The sequence below is a fragment of the Fukomys damarensis genome, unplaced genomic scaffold (genome assembly GCF_012274545.1).
Source record: "Fukomys damarensis isolate Sample0158 unplaced genomic scaffold, DMR_v1.0_HiC HiC_scaffold_21, whole genome shotgun sequence".
Lineage (NCBI taxonomy): Eukaryota > Metazoa > Chordata > Mammalia > Rodentia > Bathyergidae > Fukomys > Fukomys damarensis.
The window spans coordinates 4,065,724-4,082,337 of record NW_022900933.1 but is presented as its reverse complement, the minus strand read 5'-3'; the positions used below and the strand labels follow the sequence as shown (position 1 = coordinate 4,082,337).

At 42.3% G+C, this 16,614-nt stretch overlaps 1 protein-coding gene across 1 annotated transcript in view; it reads left to right on the top strand.

Annotated features, from left to right (window-relative positions):
• The first annotated feature begins 361 nt into the window (after positions 1–361).
• The window catches only part of LOC104849471 (reticulon-1), a 118,146-nt gene continuing 101,893 nt past the window's right edge, over positions 362–16,614 (top strand). The window contains exon 1 of the mRNA XM_010605920.3: positions 362–489. The gene's annotated coding sequence lies outside the window, so the exon portion shown is untranslated. The remainder of the gene's footprint in view (positions 490–16,614) is intronic.

Here is a 16,614-nt window from a genome sequence, read left to right as displayed (position 1 = left end):
TGTGCTGAGTCCCCGGGCGCCTCCACGCCGGAGACGCCGACAACAAAGAGGCCGCGGGCGACCCGGCTCGGTCCAGCGCAGCTGCTGCCGGAGCCGTCACGCCCGACCCCTCTTGAGTCCCCTTTCCTTGTGTGCGGTCCGGGGGTCGGGGCTTCCCTATCCCGAGCCTGTCTTTCCTAGCTGTTCAGATGGCCCCGTCTTGCAGAGCATTGAAACTTAGGACCCGAGATGCCGCGGTCTCGGCTGCGTGTCGGAGGGCCTGGGTAGTGGCGAGCGGACGAGATATACAGTTTCCCAGCAGCCTGAACTCTCCCGGCGTTTGGAAATTGCCCTGGTTCGGCCTCTGGCCTCTGTTGGCCACAATCCGCCCTCGCAGCCCGAGCACACCGGGGCCCGGGCGCACCCCAGCCAAAGAAACCGAGAGGCACCGCTCTGGGCTGCTTCCAGCAGGAGATGGGGGGGTGTTGTGTTGCGCTATACCGGAGAAAGGTTTGCTGTGCTGGAGCGGGAGACGTGTGGCTTTGGCAGTGTCATGCGAGAAGGCCTGTGGTTGTGGGTGCTTCCGGAGGAGGGGACGGGGTGGGACGGGCACCTGCGCGCTTGGCAGCTGGTTCAGGGAAACCCCTTCTTAAGCCACCCCCTCTCCTAAGGGTTCTGTGGAGTACCTTAGGTTGTCTTAACTCTGCTGTAGCACAGCAGATAGGAGCTGAGGAAAGGTCTGGAGAATGTACTGAGTAAAACTGGGCAATATTCTGAAAGGAAGGGGAAAAGTGGGCATCCTATAGAAGAAGAATAAAGTAGAAAGGAGGAGGAGGAGGAGGCAGAGGAGGAGAAGAGTGAAAAAAGAAAAAGAAAAAGACTCAAAAGGTAAAAATCTCCTTAGTCACATTTTACTATGGGTCAGAGGTTAAGTCCAAGAATGGCTGCCCTGTTTCTCAACTTCGGCATCCAAATGAGGAGACAAAACTCTTTACAATCGCAAAAGAAGATGGCAGTGGCAGAGTTTATTATTACCCCTCTTCCGTGAGGGTAGCTCTCGGACCAGAGCCTTTATCCACCATAATCAATGTAAATCACCTTTGTAAGCATTGCCTGTCTCCATTTACTTCACGGGGAGAGCTGAAGGGAGCGGAGGAAGCGCAGTGCCCTGTGGTAGGTAACAGGCTGTCCGCCGAAATGAGCTCCCGGACAGGAAATGCTCAGAGCGAGTTGGGTGGGGGGCGCGGTGCGATGCTGCCATGTGGTCTGCGTTAAGGGATGATGATTAAATGGAGCTACTTAACATCGCCATCATGGTTTTGGTGGTAAAAGCATCTGGAATATCTTAGCGATTTTGACTTGCCCAATGCATCGCTACCGAATGGTGACGAGAATCAATAAGGCATTTACCATTTTAGCATTATTCTTATAAATTATTTGACTTTGTCAAATATGCTAGGGTTTTCTATCCCGGGCATTAATAAAATCATTCCAGATGGGAGGAAAGTGAAAGGATTAAGGGAGTTTGAGTGGAAGGGGCACATTTTGAATATTTACATAGAAATGTTTTCGTTTGCAATTGTTTATAGGTAGATGTTGGCTGATTGTTTTAAATCTGTGTATTTCTTATTAAGTAGCCTGAATGGGCTGCTATAATAAAATTGAGTGCTGGAAATGGTAGCCAAATAAGTAGCTACATCTTGAAAAATCCAAATGAAATCTGAACCAGCTTCTCTGTCTTTTATTTTGGCAATTCTATTGCTATAAACAAAGTCAGCAGGTGACTCCTCAGAGACAAAATCCAATGATATCCCATTAAGCACACTGTTTTACTTTGCATTTAAAAAATTTACTTTACTTGTGGCTTATAAATAGAAATTAATTTTCTCATAGTGCTGGATTCTGGGAAGTCTGAGACCAAGGTGCTGGCAGATCTGGTGTCTGGTGTAGGCTGCTTTCCTGCCTCACAGATTCTCTTCCTTTAGCTGTGTCCTCACACAGCAGAAAGCTACTTTATTAATTCTCTAAGGAAAAGAACTCTGTGGAACTCAAATCAGACTAAGGAGTTACTTAGGTTTTGAGTGTAATGCACTGTAAACAGATCTTGAATAATAACATGTAAGGCAGACACATGTTTTAAAAACTGTTTTTCTGAAAAAACACAGCACTAATTATGCCATCTGGACAGAAATTCTGTTATTTATTTTTATACATTGATGATAAAGTTTTCAAAGAAATATTTCCAAAAATATTTCTCAGTAATACCCTGAGATTACCATCTATTTCAATATCATCAAAGTAGTACAGTAACACTTTATCAGAACTGTATTTCAGGTATTCTCATTGCTTTTGTCCTTTTTGTGGCATAAAAACCTTTTCAACAAGAAGCAGCACTGTCTTCATAAGCCACCGTGTTTCATGTCTACAACTGATAGTGGGCACGTGAAATGATGTCTGTAACCAAGACAACATTCATTCCACCATGTGGGGGCCACAACATGTTAGAGCTGGTCATCGTGGAACAGCGCCATGATCTAATAACTTTATACGAAGGCTTTGAAGAGCAATTGTTTAGTTTTTTTTTTTTCGTGGTCACTTGATTTATTCCTGGAAACTATTCAAAAGGAATATAAAATAACAAAAGGATAGAACAATCGCCTTTTGTTTGAAGAAAGAATTTAAAATGGAACATTTGAACAAAATGAAACGGTAAAAAGTTAACTCATTGTCTGCTTTGGAAATTAACTAATTTACTGCTTTGTTCATGGAAGGCAAAAATGAAGAACCAGATGGACAATGGTCAGGAAAAATCAGCCCATTATTGTTTGCCTCAGTAAAATTGACATATATAATTTGATTTAAAATTCTACATAATTGTGAAAAGAGGTTTTTTCCAATTTACATTACTTGGACCATGGAGCTTTTAAATTTTGTATTTTTCAAATGCCAAATCTGATGTTGCATTAAAAAAAAAAACTATTCTTTATCATGATTTAGGTAACACTGAGAAAGTTTTATTCATTCGTGTTTATTCTGTTTAGTATAGTAACTGTAGAGGTTCCATAATGCATTACCAATCATCATAACTTGGACACTCGACTGACAGTTTTCAATTTGGGGAGTTTTTATTTGGAGTCATTTCCAGCAATCCTTTTGAGAAATTGTGAATTCCAGTCTTCTGTTTCCTTTCATCATTTTTTTGTTTTGCTTCTTTTTTTTGAGACATTATGTAGTTGAGACTGACCTGGAACTCACTATGTAGCTCAGGCTGGTCTCTAACTCGCAGCAATCCTCCTGCCTCAGCCTCCCAAGTGCTGGGATTACAGGCATGCACCACCATGCCCGGCTTTCCTTTCATCTTTTGAGAAATCCGTGGTGTTACTGAAATGAGAAAAGGCATTATACTTTGCTTTTACAATCTATTAGAGAATATTTGAACAGGAAGGAATTTAGAACCCTGATGCAATTTATTTTTTCTGGACATAGTCTCTGGATAAAATCAATGACGTTTCTGACAGGAAGTATAGTAACCTGTCCCTTGATACAGAGAATTCAAACTAGGTTAAATTAGAAATCAGAAACATTTCCGTACCATAACAGTGCATTGAAAGGAAGTCACAACCGAGGCTCTCAGCACAGCTTTCCTTTTGTGAACTTGCCCGTTCCAGGAGATCCGTCCTCCTCACGGCCTCTCAAACACACCATAGGCTTTCTTGCGCCATCTCTTTCCTCAGCTCTCCACTGAGCTTCTAATTCTGGGGGATTTGAGGGCAGAGCTGTTGACTGTTTTGCTAATTTTACCATCTGTTTTGGGTAGCGTAGATTACGGAAGGTTTTTATTATCTGGAAACCGAGAAAGCATAGTGGTTCAGCATAGTAAACGTTTATTGAATCCCTTTTTTGTGTAAGGAGGTTTACTAAACACGGGTCATGGATTCTTCAGATGTGGGCACCTTTTTGCTTCCCATCAGTACTTCACTGAAGCATTTCTCTTTGCGTCATTTTTCATTTTCCTCGTCCTCAAGTCATCTGTAGAAGTGTGACTAGAAGGGCATTGTAATTGTCCAACTCCGTCTGCGCAAGACCATGTCTTAGTTTCCTGAGATCAACACAAGACAAGTAAACATGAGCACAGCTTCTCAGACTATAGCGCTGTGGAAAAGAAATCTCTTTCTATCATGTATCTCAGTCTGTGACTCATCATAGAACTAACTGCGGTCGAATACTGCAATGTGATCTTTGGCTTTGTTAGGTGTGACTTAATAGTACAATGAAAGTAAATTGTTTCAGTAATGACTGCAGGAGTTTGGGAAAAGGGATCGGAAAGTGTAAAGGGCAATGGGGAAAAAAAAAAAAACATAGTTCAAGATACTATGTCTACCCGTGAATGTACTCTACAGTCATCATAAAGAACATGGTCAAAAAACCAGTTTTGTTTCTTTAAATACTATTAGAGGGGAAAGGGAAGAGTGAGACGAGCTGGAACTGGAGAGCCTCCTGTTCACGGGACACTGTGTGTGAGACTGTCGTGATCGTGTACAAGAAAAACAGGGAAGAGCTATTCCGTTCATATTTGACCTTGTGCTTTAAAGTGGATGGCGACTCTCAAGTTGAGAAAACCAGAATTCACAGACAGAAAGAGTGGAAGCCTAGGAGAGAAAACAGAAGGGAAAAGTCTGTGTTTTGCTTTGATGAGACTGGTTCTTCAGGTCCACTGACTTTACGTGTCAGATAGAATGAGTGTTCTAGGCAGTTTTACAATCATTTTGAGTATATTTTAAGAAAAAGACTAGTGCTAGACAGTTAAAATGGGTACGTGATTTTTCAAAAACTTACGAGGGAATAAATTTGAGTCTGATGGCTGATAGAATTTGCAAATACATTATGACAAATATTTATAAGTCCTCAGGAAAGGATATGTTGATCACTGGAAATTGACATTGGTTCACTAAAAACTAATGCCTATGCAACACAATTTTCTTTTTTTACACTTGAATCATCTCTGCAAAGCACTCAACTTGCAAAAGGTATGGAACGTGTGCTGTTTTATTTTGCAAATAGAACAAAATTTCAAAGGATGGCTGATATGCTATAGAGTAGCATCTATGTGAAAAAATTTTGAGTTTACTTTTTATCCAGAAGAAATAACATCTTTTTATTAAAATAATTGTGTGAACCTCGTTTTTAAAAATTCTTTTTTTAAGTCGTGATTCAAAAAATCCTTCTTGAGGTAGGAAATACATATACATGATATTAAAATTTAAAATGTACCATAGAGTATACAGATAAAAGGAAAGCTTATTTAAACCCTTTTTTCCTTTCTTTCTTTCATTCTTTCTTTCTTTCTGTACTAGGGATTAGAACTCAGGACCTAGTCCTTGCGAGGCAGGTAGCAGAACCACTGAGCTAAATCCCCAGCCCTAAACCTTATCTTTCAATTAACCATTGCCTCCCTGCTGTGGTAACCATTGTTATAGCTTTGACCAAGATAGTGTCATGCAATTAATTTACTGAAGTATTGTTTTAAGCACTGAAAATACAGTAGAAGGGGGAAAACTCATAAAATCTGTTCCCATAAAGTGGATACCTCTGGGTAGGAGGGAAGGGAGGAGGAGAGGGAGGGGAGGCTGAACAGAAAGGAAGGTTAAATACTGCGGAGAAAGTTAAAACAGAGCAGTGGGAGTTAGAGGGTTGCTTAGAAGCAGCAATGTGGAGAAAGGGTAGAACAAGTTAAGCAGTTGCCTGGAGGAAGACCATTTTGGGCGTCCTGGTGTGAGCATGCCTGGTGCATTTGAGGAGCAGCAGGAAGGGCAGGGAAGTTAGGGGTGAGAGGTGGACAAAAGATGAAGGGTAAAGGATAATGCACAGATGAGCTCCCTGTTACAACTTTGGACCTCGCTTTCAGTGCAGTGGGACCACAGGGGAGATTTTAGTACGGTGGAGCGGGTTTCACGTTAAGTTTTAAGTTTAATGCATTGCTCTGGTCATTGTGTTGAGAATTCACACTGGGGTGCAGGTGGAAGGTGTAGAGCAGGAATGGCCACGTAGAGGGCCATTGTGATAATCTGATCAAGAGACCATGGTGGCTGGTACTGAGTGATAGTGTGGGAGGGGGTAAAAAGTAGTTGGATGCTGGATATATTCAGAGGTGAAGAGGTTATTCTAAATGGATGTGGGTGGCCTGTGAGGGAAAGGATGCACAGCCCATGCCACGATTTTTGACCCGAGCAGATGAAAAGAATGGATTTGTTGTTGACAGGGACCGGGAAAACTTTTAGGGAGAGCGGCTTTTAGTGAAAAACCAGAAGTTTGGTTTTGTAAATGGTAATTTTGAAATGCTCATTAGATGTCCAGATGGAGAAGTCACGCTGGCAGTGCAGAGTGGAGCTGGAGCACAGACTAGGGGTGTGCTTTGGGAGTTGTTGGTAACGAGCTCACAAAGAGAGTTGATGTCAACAGGGAAGAGGGCAAGGAATCTGGGAGCACTCTCATATTCAGTAGTCTGGCAAAGGAAACCAAACAAAATCGACTAATGAAGTAGAGGAACTGAGCTCCACAAGGCAAGAGGATTGTACGTCCAGAGGAATAGAATGATTCACTCTGGTAAGTGCTGATTACGTTGCATAAGATGAGGACTGAGAATCAGCCACTGGATTTGACAGTGAGGAAGCCTTTACAGATTTTTAGATATTGTTATGAAGTATTATGAAAAAAAACTTTGTTAGAATGGATCTTAGAGAAAATGGGAGAGGAGAAATAAGAAACAGCACTTATAAACATTCTTTCGTAAGGGTATGCTATAAAGGAAACTTAAAAATGAGAGGTGACTAAACGGGAAGGGGGATTTTATTTCACTTTTTTTTTTTTTACTGTGGAGCATATTAAAGTGTATTTGTAAAATGACCACCATAATTTGGGTATGAAATGTTCCTAGAAGGTCTATCTTGGTGCTTTTGGGAGGTATGTTAATCAGCTTTCTATTACTGTGTCAAAATATCTAAGGATGGGTTTACTTTGGCGCACTGTTCCAGGCCATGGTCAGATGGCGCCGTTGCTTTTAGGACTGTGATGAGGCGGACACATCAGGGAAGGGGAAGGGGGAATCACCACATAGTGGCCAGGAAGTGGAGAGAGAGAGAGACAGAGACAGACACACAGAGAGAGGAGGCCAAAGAGGAAGGGGTCGGGACCAAGATACACCCTTCAAAGGCTTACTTACGGTGACCTGCTTCATGCACCTGGATCCCACCTCTTACCAGATCATTCAGGTAATGAACTCACCGGTGGATCAATCTACTTGATGGAGTTGGAGCCCTCAGCATTGAGTCAGCTCCCCAAAGCCCATCAGCTGGCAACCAAACTTTCAGCGAGCCTTCAAAAGAACACTTTAGATCTGAACCGTAACATTTAGAAACTTTAAGAGGTGGGCTTTCTGGGAGGTTTTCTGTTCATTGTGAGGGCAAAAGAGAACAGTCAGAGTACAGTCCCTTCTTTTTCCTCTCTTTCGTGTCCTGGTCTGAGGTGAGGAGCTTTTCTTTACCTAGGCCCCCACCATGATTTGCAGGCACAGCTCCAAAGCAATGCAGCCAACGGATCCTGAATTGAAACCTCCAAAACTGTGAGCTAACATGAACCTTTGCTCTTCATAAATTATCTCTGGTGTTTGCGATGATCGCATCAATCTGTCCAACACAATGGCACAAACGATTCAGCAGACAAAGAGAACTCCCTGGTGTATGAGAAAGAGGAAACATTACTTGTAGCTATGTCCCCAAGTAAGCGAGGGAAAATAAATCTGGGTCACTGAGGGGTGGATGTTGGGCAGACAAACAATCCATAGATATGACTGGAGAAAAGTGTTCGTGTGCAGAGGGTGGGCAGGAGTGGAGTGGAAGTCCTGCTGTGACTGCTTCTCTTTCATCAGTGAAAAAGCAAAGTGAACAGCAGAGTGACCCCAGGAGTGAGTGGAGTGTTGGAACTCGGAAAGAGAGAAGAAGGTATAGCATTGTCATCTAGGAGAACGGAGAACGAAGGGACGAAGGAAAATTACAGGAATTCCAAACAACCTTTGGGGCTCACTTGGCGTTGGCAGTCAGGAGCTTAGAATGAGACCTGTCACCATGCATGATCATTTTTTTTCCCTCCAGTCGTATTTGAAGGGCATGGTGGTTGGATTGGTTTTTGTTTTTATTTTCCCTTGAGTGTGGCAGGAAGAGAGGAATGCTAGATTTGAGGGTCTGCGCCAAGCAGTGCGTGTATGATGGCTCCTGGATTTGGGGAAGGGCAGTGAACCACAGAGAGAAAGGATTGCACATGCTGGGAGTGTTGCTGGAGGATGGACGGGTGGGTAGGAGACGGTGACTTCAGAGTTGGCGCGTTTGAGACAGAGACAGAAGGGCAGTGGGAGGCCAGCATGAAGCAGGGCATGAGGTCACTGCAGGAGCAGAGTCCAGAGGATGCAGCTAGGAGTGAAGAAAATCACCTCAGTGATTACTGACAGTGCAGATGAACATGACAGCCATTGCAGAGTGACACTAAACCAGGCATTAACGAATATTTTTAGGAAGGGACGTAATAGCCTGGGCTCCAAATCTAAGGGGTTTTGGGGAAAAGAACAATAGTGGCCTGTAAAGTTATAAATGTAAAATCCTGACTGTAGGTTTTGCCAATTCTGTTTAATATGTATAGAACATAAGAGATGAAACTTAAAACAGCTCGTGGTAGGGGCTGGGAACAGTGAGGGTTATAATGAACTAAATATGAGTATGGTGAAATTACAAAAGTATCTTCAGTAATTTCAGGAGGTATGAATAGAAAGTCTCAGGTGCACGTTGAATGAGAGGATAGTTCCCTCCGATTCTGGTCTAAGGAATCCAGATTTCTTTTTTCCAATACCGGGGATCAAACTTGGGACCTTGTGCTTGCAAGGCAGCCTAAAGAACCACCAAGCTAAATCCCCGGCCCTAAGGAATCCAGTTTTAAGTCCTATACCATAGGGCAAGTGTCACGCTGTGTGAGATACTGATGACCTCTAGGATGGGGGAGAAGGGAAGGTTAATAAGGATTTTGGAAAGTGCAAGTGAGAAATGGCTGAAAGAAATGAATTTTTAGCAAGAAAAACGGAACTGAAGGTATCGTACTATTTAAATCCAGAACTATAAGAAGTTTCATGAGGCAAAGGAAGATCAGGCCCATGTGATTTCCGAGTGGAACTAGTGACTTGGAAAAAGCCAATCTCCGCCCAATGAAAGAGACTGTTCTAGCCATTAGAACTGACCAGAAAAGAGACAGACATCTCACAGTTTCTGAGGTTCAAACCAAAGTGAGGTTGCTCTTTGATGAGAGAATTTAGAAAGTGGGGAATTAGTTATGCAAAATAGCTCTACCTTTCTAACAGAGAACAGCAACCTAACTTTACACTGGCATTATTGCATTATTGCTTTACACACTGTGCTGCATATTTCTCAAAAGTGAACAGTACACTAATGGAACCAGAACAGCAGATGTCTACTGTAAAACATAGCCACCTCAAAATGAGTTCTTAAGATGCCTTCTCCACAAAACCGTGGTGCTCTTAAATGCTTCTTTAATAGTCCAGTGCAAGGAAGAGGCCATAATGTAACATTTGCATCTTAGGATCTTCACAATTGTATCCAATATTGAATTGTTAACATAAGTATGAGACAAATTATCTGAAAGTGTCTCTTTTACTTACTTATTCCTTTTCCTGAGCTATTTCTTCATCTTTTATACTGGATCTTGTTCCCTAAACTTTCAACAGAAAGTATTCTGAAGTGTTTTGGGAATTCGTTAAGTAATTCTGCAATACTAAAATCACCATCTGACTTGCTCCTTACTCCCCTGCTTCAGCATTTGTATATTCAGGGCAGATTTTTCACTGTAAGATCATGTTTTCTGGTTGCCACATGAATTACATTTTCTGCTGGAAGAATTCTACTTTCTAATTTCCATGTCTGATGCCCACCTGATGTCTAATTCATATATGTATGAGATTATTATTAAACCAATTATGGACCAAATTCTTGCTTCCTATTCTGAACATAGAAAGTTTGTTGAATATCTTTCATCCTTTACAATCCCTAGAAATTTGTTTTATGCACTCGTTTAGAAAAAGAAAAACAACTCAGGTTACAGATAATTGTATGTGTTTGAGTTATGCTGATCTAAATGACAGGCATAGGAATAAAAAATAATGTCATAGCTGGGCATGGTGGTGCACACCTATAATCCCAGCACTCGGGAGGCTGAGGCAGGAGGATAGCTATGAGTTTGAGACCAGTCTCGGTTACGTAGTGAGTTCTAGGTCAGTCTCAACCACAGAGTAAGACTCTGTCTGGAAAAAACCAAAAAATAAAAACAAAAGCAAAAAGCACATCATGTCTACCTTTGGCATGATTTTTTCAACTCTGAAAAACCAGAGTTTCTCAAAATGTAGTCTGCTGATCAGTTGTTCCAAGTTTGCACTAAATGATTGGGAAAACAAGTCTACCAAATGCAGGCTAAAACTTTAAGACACTCCTGTTTGTTGAACTGCTTTCATATACTTGTCATTCTGCCAGAAGTGTGGGGAGCAGAGGAGCACAGATGATAATCCTTCTCCCCATTTCCTCCTGAGTTTAGTTGGGAGGTGTTGGGGCTCACACAAAACAAAGGTAAACTACTGAGGTCGGAGAGCAGCCAGGGGCTTAGGTAGATGGTATAAACCCTATATATGGCAAAAATCATTTGTATGGGTTCCAACGTGCCCTGTGTTTTGAAATGGGTGAAGTACAAATTACATCTGAGGGGCAGAATAATAGGCTAGGAACAGGCAGAAGGAAGGGAGAGGCAGTATGAGGAGAGGGAAAAACATGATGATATGAGCACGAGTCAAGGTGAGCTGGCCCTGCCCATCCAGGTGAAGGAGAGACAGACTGGGGAGCTCCTTAGCTACTCACAGGACTCTAGACTCCTTTTATATGCATTTTTGGATCTTTGCAGATTTATGTACAGGGGAAGTAAGAGCTGTGTTACGGGAGATTAGTCTGACAGTGACATAGATGAGCTCAGTGGGGGTGATCCTGAAGCCTTCGAGTTTCGCTGAGCGATGGTTGACCCTACAACATCAAACTCAAGGCTTTGGATAAGTGCCAGTGGAGCTAAAGAGGGAGGTGCAAGGGAAGAAACACGAGTGGCTCCATAGGAACTTTCAGTAGGTTTTGTGACAGGATATGGAGGGGGAGAAGAGGAATGGATCAAAGAAGAGTCTAAAGTTCTGTGTCCCACAGCGATGAGAAAGTCAGTGCCCTAGAGGTTTGGAGCAGGAACGGTGAGGAGAGTGAGGATAATGAATTCATTTTCAGTCATATGGGGCTTGCAATGGTGACAGGCCATTTGAGTGGAAATCTTTACTTGGCAGCTGTAGAGAAATGAACAGAGATCAAAATAAGGGTGTTGGTATAGACAGCGAATTAGAAGAGAAGCAATAGAATAAATTGTTTTGAAATAAATTATGTGAAATGGAAAGAACCGAGGGCCAAGGATTTAGCAAAAGCTCTGGTCTGTCACTAGTCAGTGCCTTTGGGCAAGTTACTTAACTTCCATAAACTTCAAGTTCTGTGTCTGTACAAATGGTACCAGGTCTTGTAGAATGCTTGGCAATCAAAGGACAACTACCTTATTGTCACAGTATTATAGAGGCCAAGATGTACTGCTTTGCACTGAGCCTTAAGTGAAAAATCTGATGTATGCAGTCTCAACTTTGACATATTAATTATCCCATCAATATGATCAAGTCATATGACTGCTTCCAGTCTCAGCTTTTTCATATAGAACGTGGGTCCAGTGCTGCTGTTCTGGTATCTTACAGGGCTGCCATGAAGACAAAATGACATGACATGAGGCAGAACACACAAATGGCAGATACCTATTAGTAAGGTGCGATTAACAGAAAGCTTTGTTGGTCACATCAGGTGCAGAAGTGATTCAGGAGAACCAAGATTGAAAGAAAGTCATGCCACCTCCACCCTAGATGTTCCAATCAAAACACTTGTTGTGATTAGCTGTACCTCAGCCAAGCGGTGATGGGAAATGGCAGGAAAGAAAGGACAAATGGAAATGTGGAGAAGCCTGTCATAGTGCTCCACAGGAGGAGATTGAGCTAGGAGTGCAGCAGAAGTTAGACCTGAGGCATCTCCCATGTCCCAATGAGTGATCTGTGATGGGCGCAGGGCTGAGGTGCCCAGAGGGCCAGCTGGAGTCGGGGAGGATGCCACAGGGGATCTGTTTTGGTTCTCATGCTCAGTGGAAGGGTAATGAGCACAGGAAGCTGCCCCAGGTATGTGTAGGAGCTGGGCTGGAAGAGGCTGCCTGTCTTTCCAGAGAGAGCACTGAGTCAGTGTAAGTAACCTGGTGGCCCCACGGTTGGGTTTACTCGGCTAGCCCTCCTGGCTTGTAGAAATCCGCAGGCAAGACTTACAGCTCAGTAGGCTAAAGTCTTCTGTAAATACATGAATGTTCTGAAGAGATGGAGTAGGCATATTTTCCCTATTCCCTCTCCCTAAAAACAGCTAAAAGCCTTAAATGTTATATATAAAATAAATATTAAAATCTCTGAAATGTGAAGGGAAGACAGCCTTTGTAGGGACCTTGGAGTCTGAGGAAGGACACAGCAGTTAGTTCTCCAGGTTTTCTTTCTCTTCCATACCTGAGAATGGATGCTGCAGAAGCTGGCAAATGGAAAACACCAATGGGTAGAGACAGAAGCACCTACAGGAAACTTGCTGTCCCTAGGAATTCTCATCATTCCTTAATGTTTTTAAGACACCTCTCTTTTCACAGTCACTGTCTGAGATCCTATCTTCTATATATGAGAGTCTGTCTTCACATTCTTTTATTCTGTTGCATATACTTTCAGTAGAGTTTTTAATCTCCTGGATATGTTTGAATCTGTTTAATTGGTTCCATTTCTTTCCTATGCTGGGCATTCATTGTTTCCATTTCTTTCCTATGCTGGGCCTTCATGGCTTCTATCATGGTCTTGAGCTCATCTATTTTTTTGTCAGTTTCTGTTCTAGAGTCTTGAATCATGACTTTCATTTTGCTCACCATCTCTATGGTTATCTGGGAAATTATTTCTGTTTTGAATTTTTCTAGAGTATGTTTTGTCTGTTTTGTTTCTTCCTGTGCTGTGAGTTCAGAGTGTGCTGGTGGTTCACTATCAGACTTTTCATCCTCATTTGCCCTACTGTTTGCCGAATTGGAAGTCTGTCTTTGTGTCTTTTTTTTTTCCAGCTTTAATTGAGTTTATTGGTACATTTTAGGGATACAGTACAGTTACATTCATTGTTGGGAGTCTTTGTGTCTTAAGTGTTTCCTCATTTTTATTTTTGCTGTTGGGGGTTGTCCTTGATTCAATCCCTGGGTTATTAAATCTTCCTGATATAGTTGTGTTTAAACTTTTGATTCTCTAATGACTCATAAACATTCTCATTTTCACAATATCAGAGAAAACAACTCATCAAATCAATCCCTATCCTTTATCCCAATGGATACAGTCAACAACATAATAGGATCAATCACAACTTGCAAATTGACCACTTGTGGTAATCATTAATCTGTCACCTTTAAACCATGTGAATTAAATTAAAATCAAGAAGCAGCCCAAAATGTACTGGCAGTGAACAAACTCCTCAACATAGCATATTTACCAGTTAGGATGGGGACCTAGACAGAGTTAGGATGAGAAGAGTAAATAAGTAAAAGAACTGGAGAAGGTTTCAAGTGAGGCCAGAGGACACAGAATGACCACACAATCTTTAGGAGACTATAAAACTCAAAAGGGATAGACAGAGTGCAAGTATAAGGACAAGAATATATCCCCTTAACAGCAATAGGGTCTCACTTTCCCTTGAAACTACTGACCCTTGAGTGAGGCACAATGATAGAAAAAAAAATCATTAAGAAAAAAGAAAAAGTGATATAAGAAGAAATCTGAGTTAGGGCAGGAGCAGGAACAGAAAGGGAGATGAAGGACAATATGGTGGAGCAAGAGACTGAGTTGGTGAAAGAGGACAGAAAAAAGAATTTACAGAGTGGAATGAGGGAAAGAAAGAAAAGGAAAAAAATGACTTTGAAGGACCTCTTTCAGACTCTATCTCTGCTGTCATAATACACATTGTGTGCAGCCATGTGAAGAACCGTGTCCCCCATCTCAGCTCGCCAATGGGAGACCCCCACGATGCAGACTGACCTTAGGCTGCAAGGCCCAAATTGAGTTCCCTGACCTCCTGCAGGGTTGAACTCCAGAAGGTTCTAATACAGGCTTCCCCCACCCTTTCTTTAAAGATGTTCCAATTTGGGAGCTCAGAAAATTACCCTTTATAACCAGCCATGCCTCTGCGGAGTGGGTCCAAGGACTGGCACAATCAGGAGGTCTGAGAGCAGCGGGGTGGGGTGCTCAGCGGCACCCAAGTGGCTACCCTCCTGGTGCTAGAGCAGCAATGGCGGCACCCGTAGGGGAGGGTGCGGCTACCCGGTCCCCTGTACTGGGCCCAGGCAGGCTGGAGGGAGATCTAATGTCCGAGCCACTTTCCTGAATCTCACATTCCTGGCGTTGGAGCAACAATGGCTTCAACACTGACTCTTCATTACCACTCACAGCAGATGATATGATCACATTGTACAGAGGCAGAGGATAAGGGATGGGGGGATTGTGTGACAAGTCTAAGGTCAAACAGCCACTATGCATAACCACCAGGATTTGACTCTGACCTAGAGCCAGTCCTCTTACTGATCTCACAGTGTTACTCATTATCAGCTTTTCTTGTGCAATATCTATTTATATTTTGTGTGGTAAAGGTTACATTCATCTACATGAAATGTCTGAGCTAAAGAGAGTGTGAAACTGAATAGCTAAAATTTGGAGATGATAGCATCCTTAAGAACCTCAGGTGAGAAGCAAGGATTAGTAAAAATTTAATAAAGATAACAGCAAAATCTTGCAATAAAATCCTCAAATTTACTGTTAAAATAGAGTAGGAGGACCATGGGTGGTAGGACAAATAGAGGCAGCACAAATAAGAAGAAAACACAGAACAGAACAAGACTTTGAGTTAACTGCAAGTTTACTTTGTGTCAGCACAGTGATAGCTTTTGCCGAAAGGATGACATTTAGTCTCCTTAACCAACTCAGAATGCCCAGAACCAGAGGAAGAGAACTGTGGGATGATTGGACCATGCACAGGGCTGAGCAGAGCTGGGGTTCCCTGAGCTCAGCTTAGGGGTGGGAGTAGAACTTTGACTGCCATAGAAAGGGCTGAGGATTTATGTATGGCGTGTACCAGAGAAGACAGGCTAGCTGTCAGATAAGAGGACAGATATCTAAAAGTCCACTAAGAGTGGTGGAGACAGCGCACAGCATGTTTGTGTGACTCTGGAGGGTGGAACTGTGGCCAATGAAAACTTACAAGGAAAGGATTGGGATCGGTGTCATCAGAACCGTAAAAGAGGAAAATAACCTCGCTGCTCCCCACATTAGGGAGGCTCCTATCACCGGAGTATGTAGATAGAATTGGGCTCCTCATTCCTGTGACAGTGGTGTTGATAGATGAGATACTTTAGTAGTTTAAAAATATCTTTTCAGGATTATACTATTCTTTACTTGAGCATCTGATGAAAGTTTGGAATCTCTCCCCAAGAAAATAAACTTAGCATTTTGACACAATTCTGGGGGTTTTAGAGGCTTTTTGTTTGTTTGTTTTTTGAGACAGGGTCTCACTATGTAGTTGAGACTGACCTGGAACTCACTATGTAGCCCAGTCTGGTCTCGAACTCACAGCGATCCTCCTGCCTCAGCCTCCTGAGTGCTGGGATTACAGGCATGCACCACCACGCCCCACATTAGAGGCTTTTTATGGATAGAAAAATGAAATCACTTCCTAACTCTTAGAACTCAATGATTCCGGTCATAAGTCACTGTTTATACAGGTCTGGTGGTTTCATGGTTCATAAAATCTCAATGAACCATCCTTTTGTTTCTTCAACAAATATTTGTTAACCACTCAGTATACATATATCCAAGGTATGCAAGTGAGTAGAAGACACTCAACCATGTAATAAGGACAGGAAAACCAATGCACCACAATAACAGCACAGTCAGCTGGGAAAGAATAGTCTGAATTAGGAGAAAGGTCTGCCTTCCACAAATGCCATTTTATTAATTTTAAGAATATACTTTAATTGCAAATTCAGGATTCTTCTGTGCACATACAACTTCAAAATAGGTCAACTTTTTGTCCAACTAGATTGTGGGCCCTAAGTAGCATTGCGTATAGACATTCAGAGTCACCCCTACTTACCACACTGTTAATTTACTTAGCAAAGCTTTTAGTACAGACAAGAGTAAATTGGAACTTAGCCTGTTTGAATTACCATTACTGAACTTATGTCAGTTTATTTTTTTAATTGAATTCACAGTGTTAGGGAAGTGTTCCTAGTTTGTTTCACCAGAAATGGAACAAAAAACAAGTAACTAAACTTGCATTGTGGTCTGAATATAGTCTGTCCCGCAAGATTGCTTGTGCTAGAAGGCTGGTGTCTGGCAGAAGGTGATTAGCTCATGAGGCTCCACCCTTC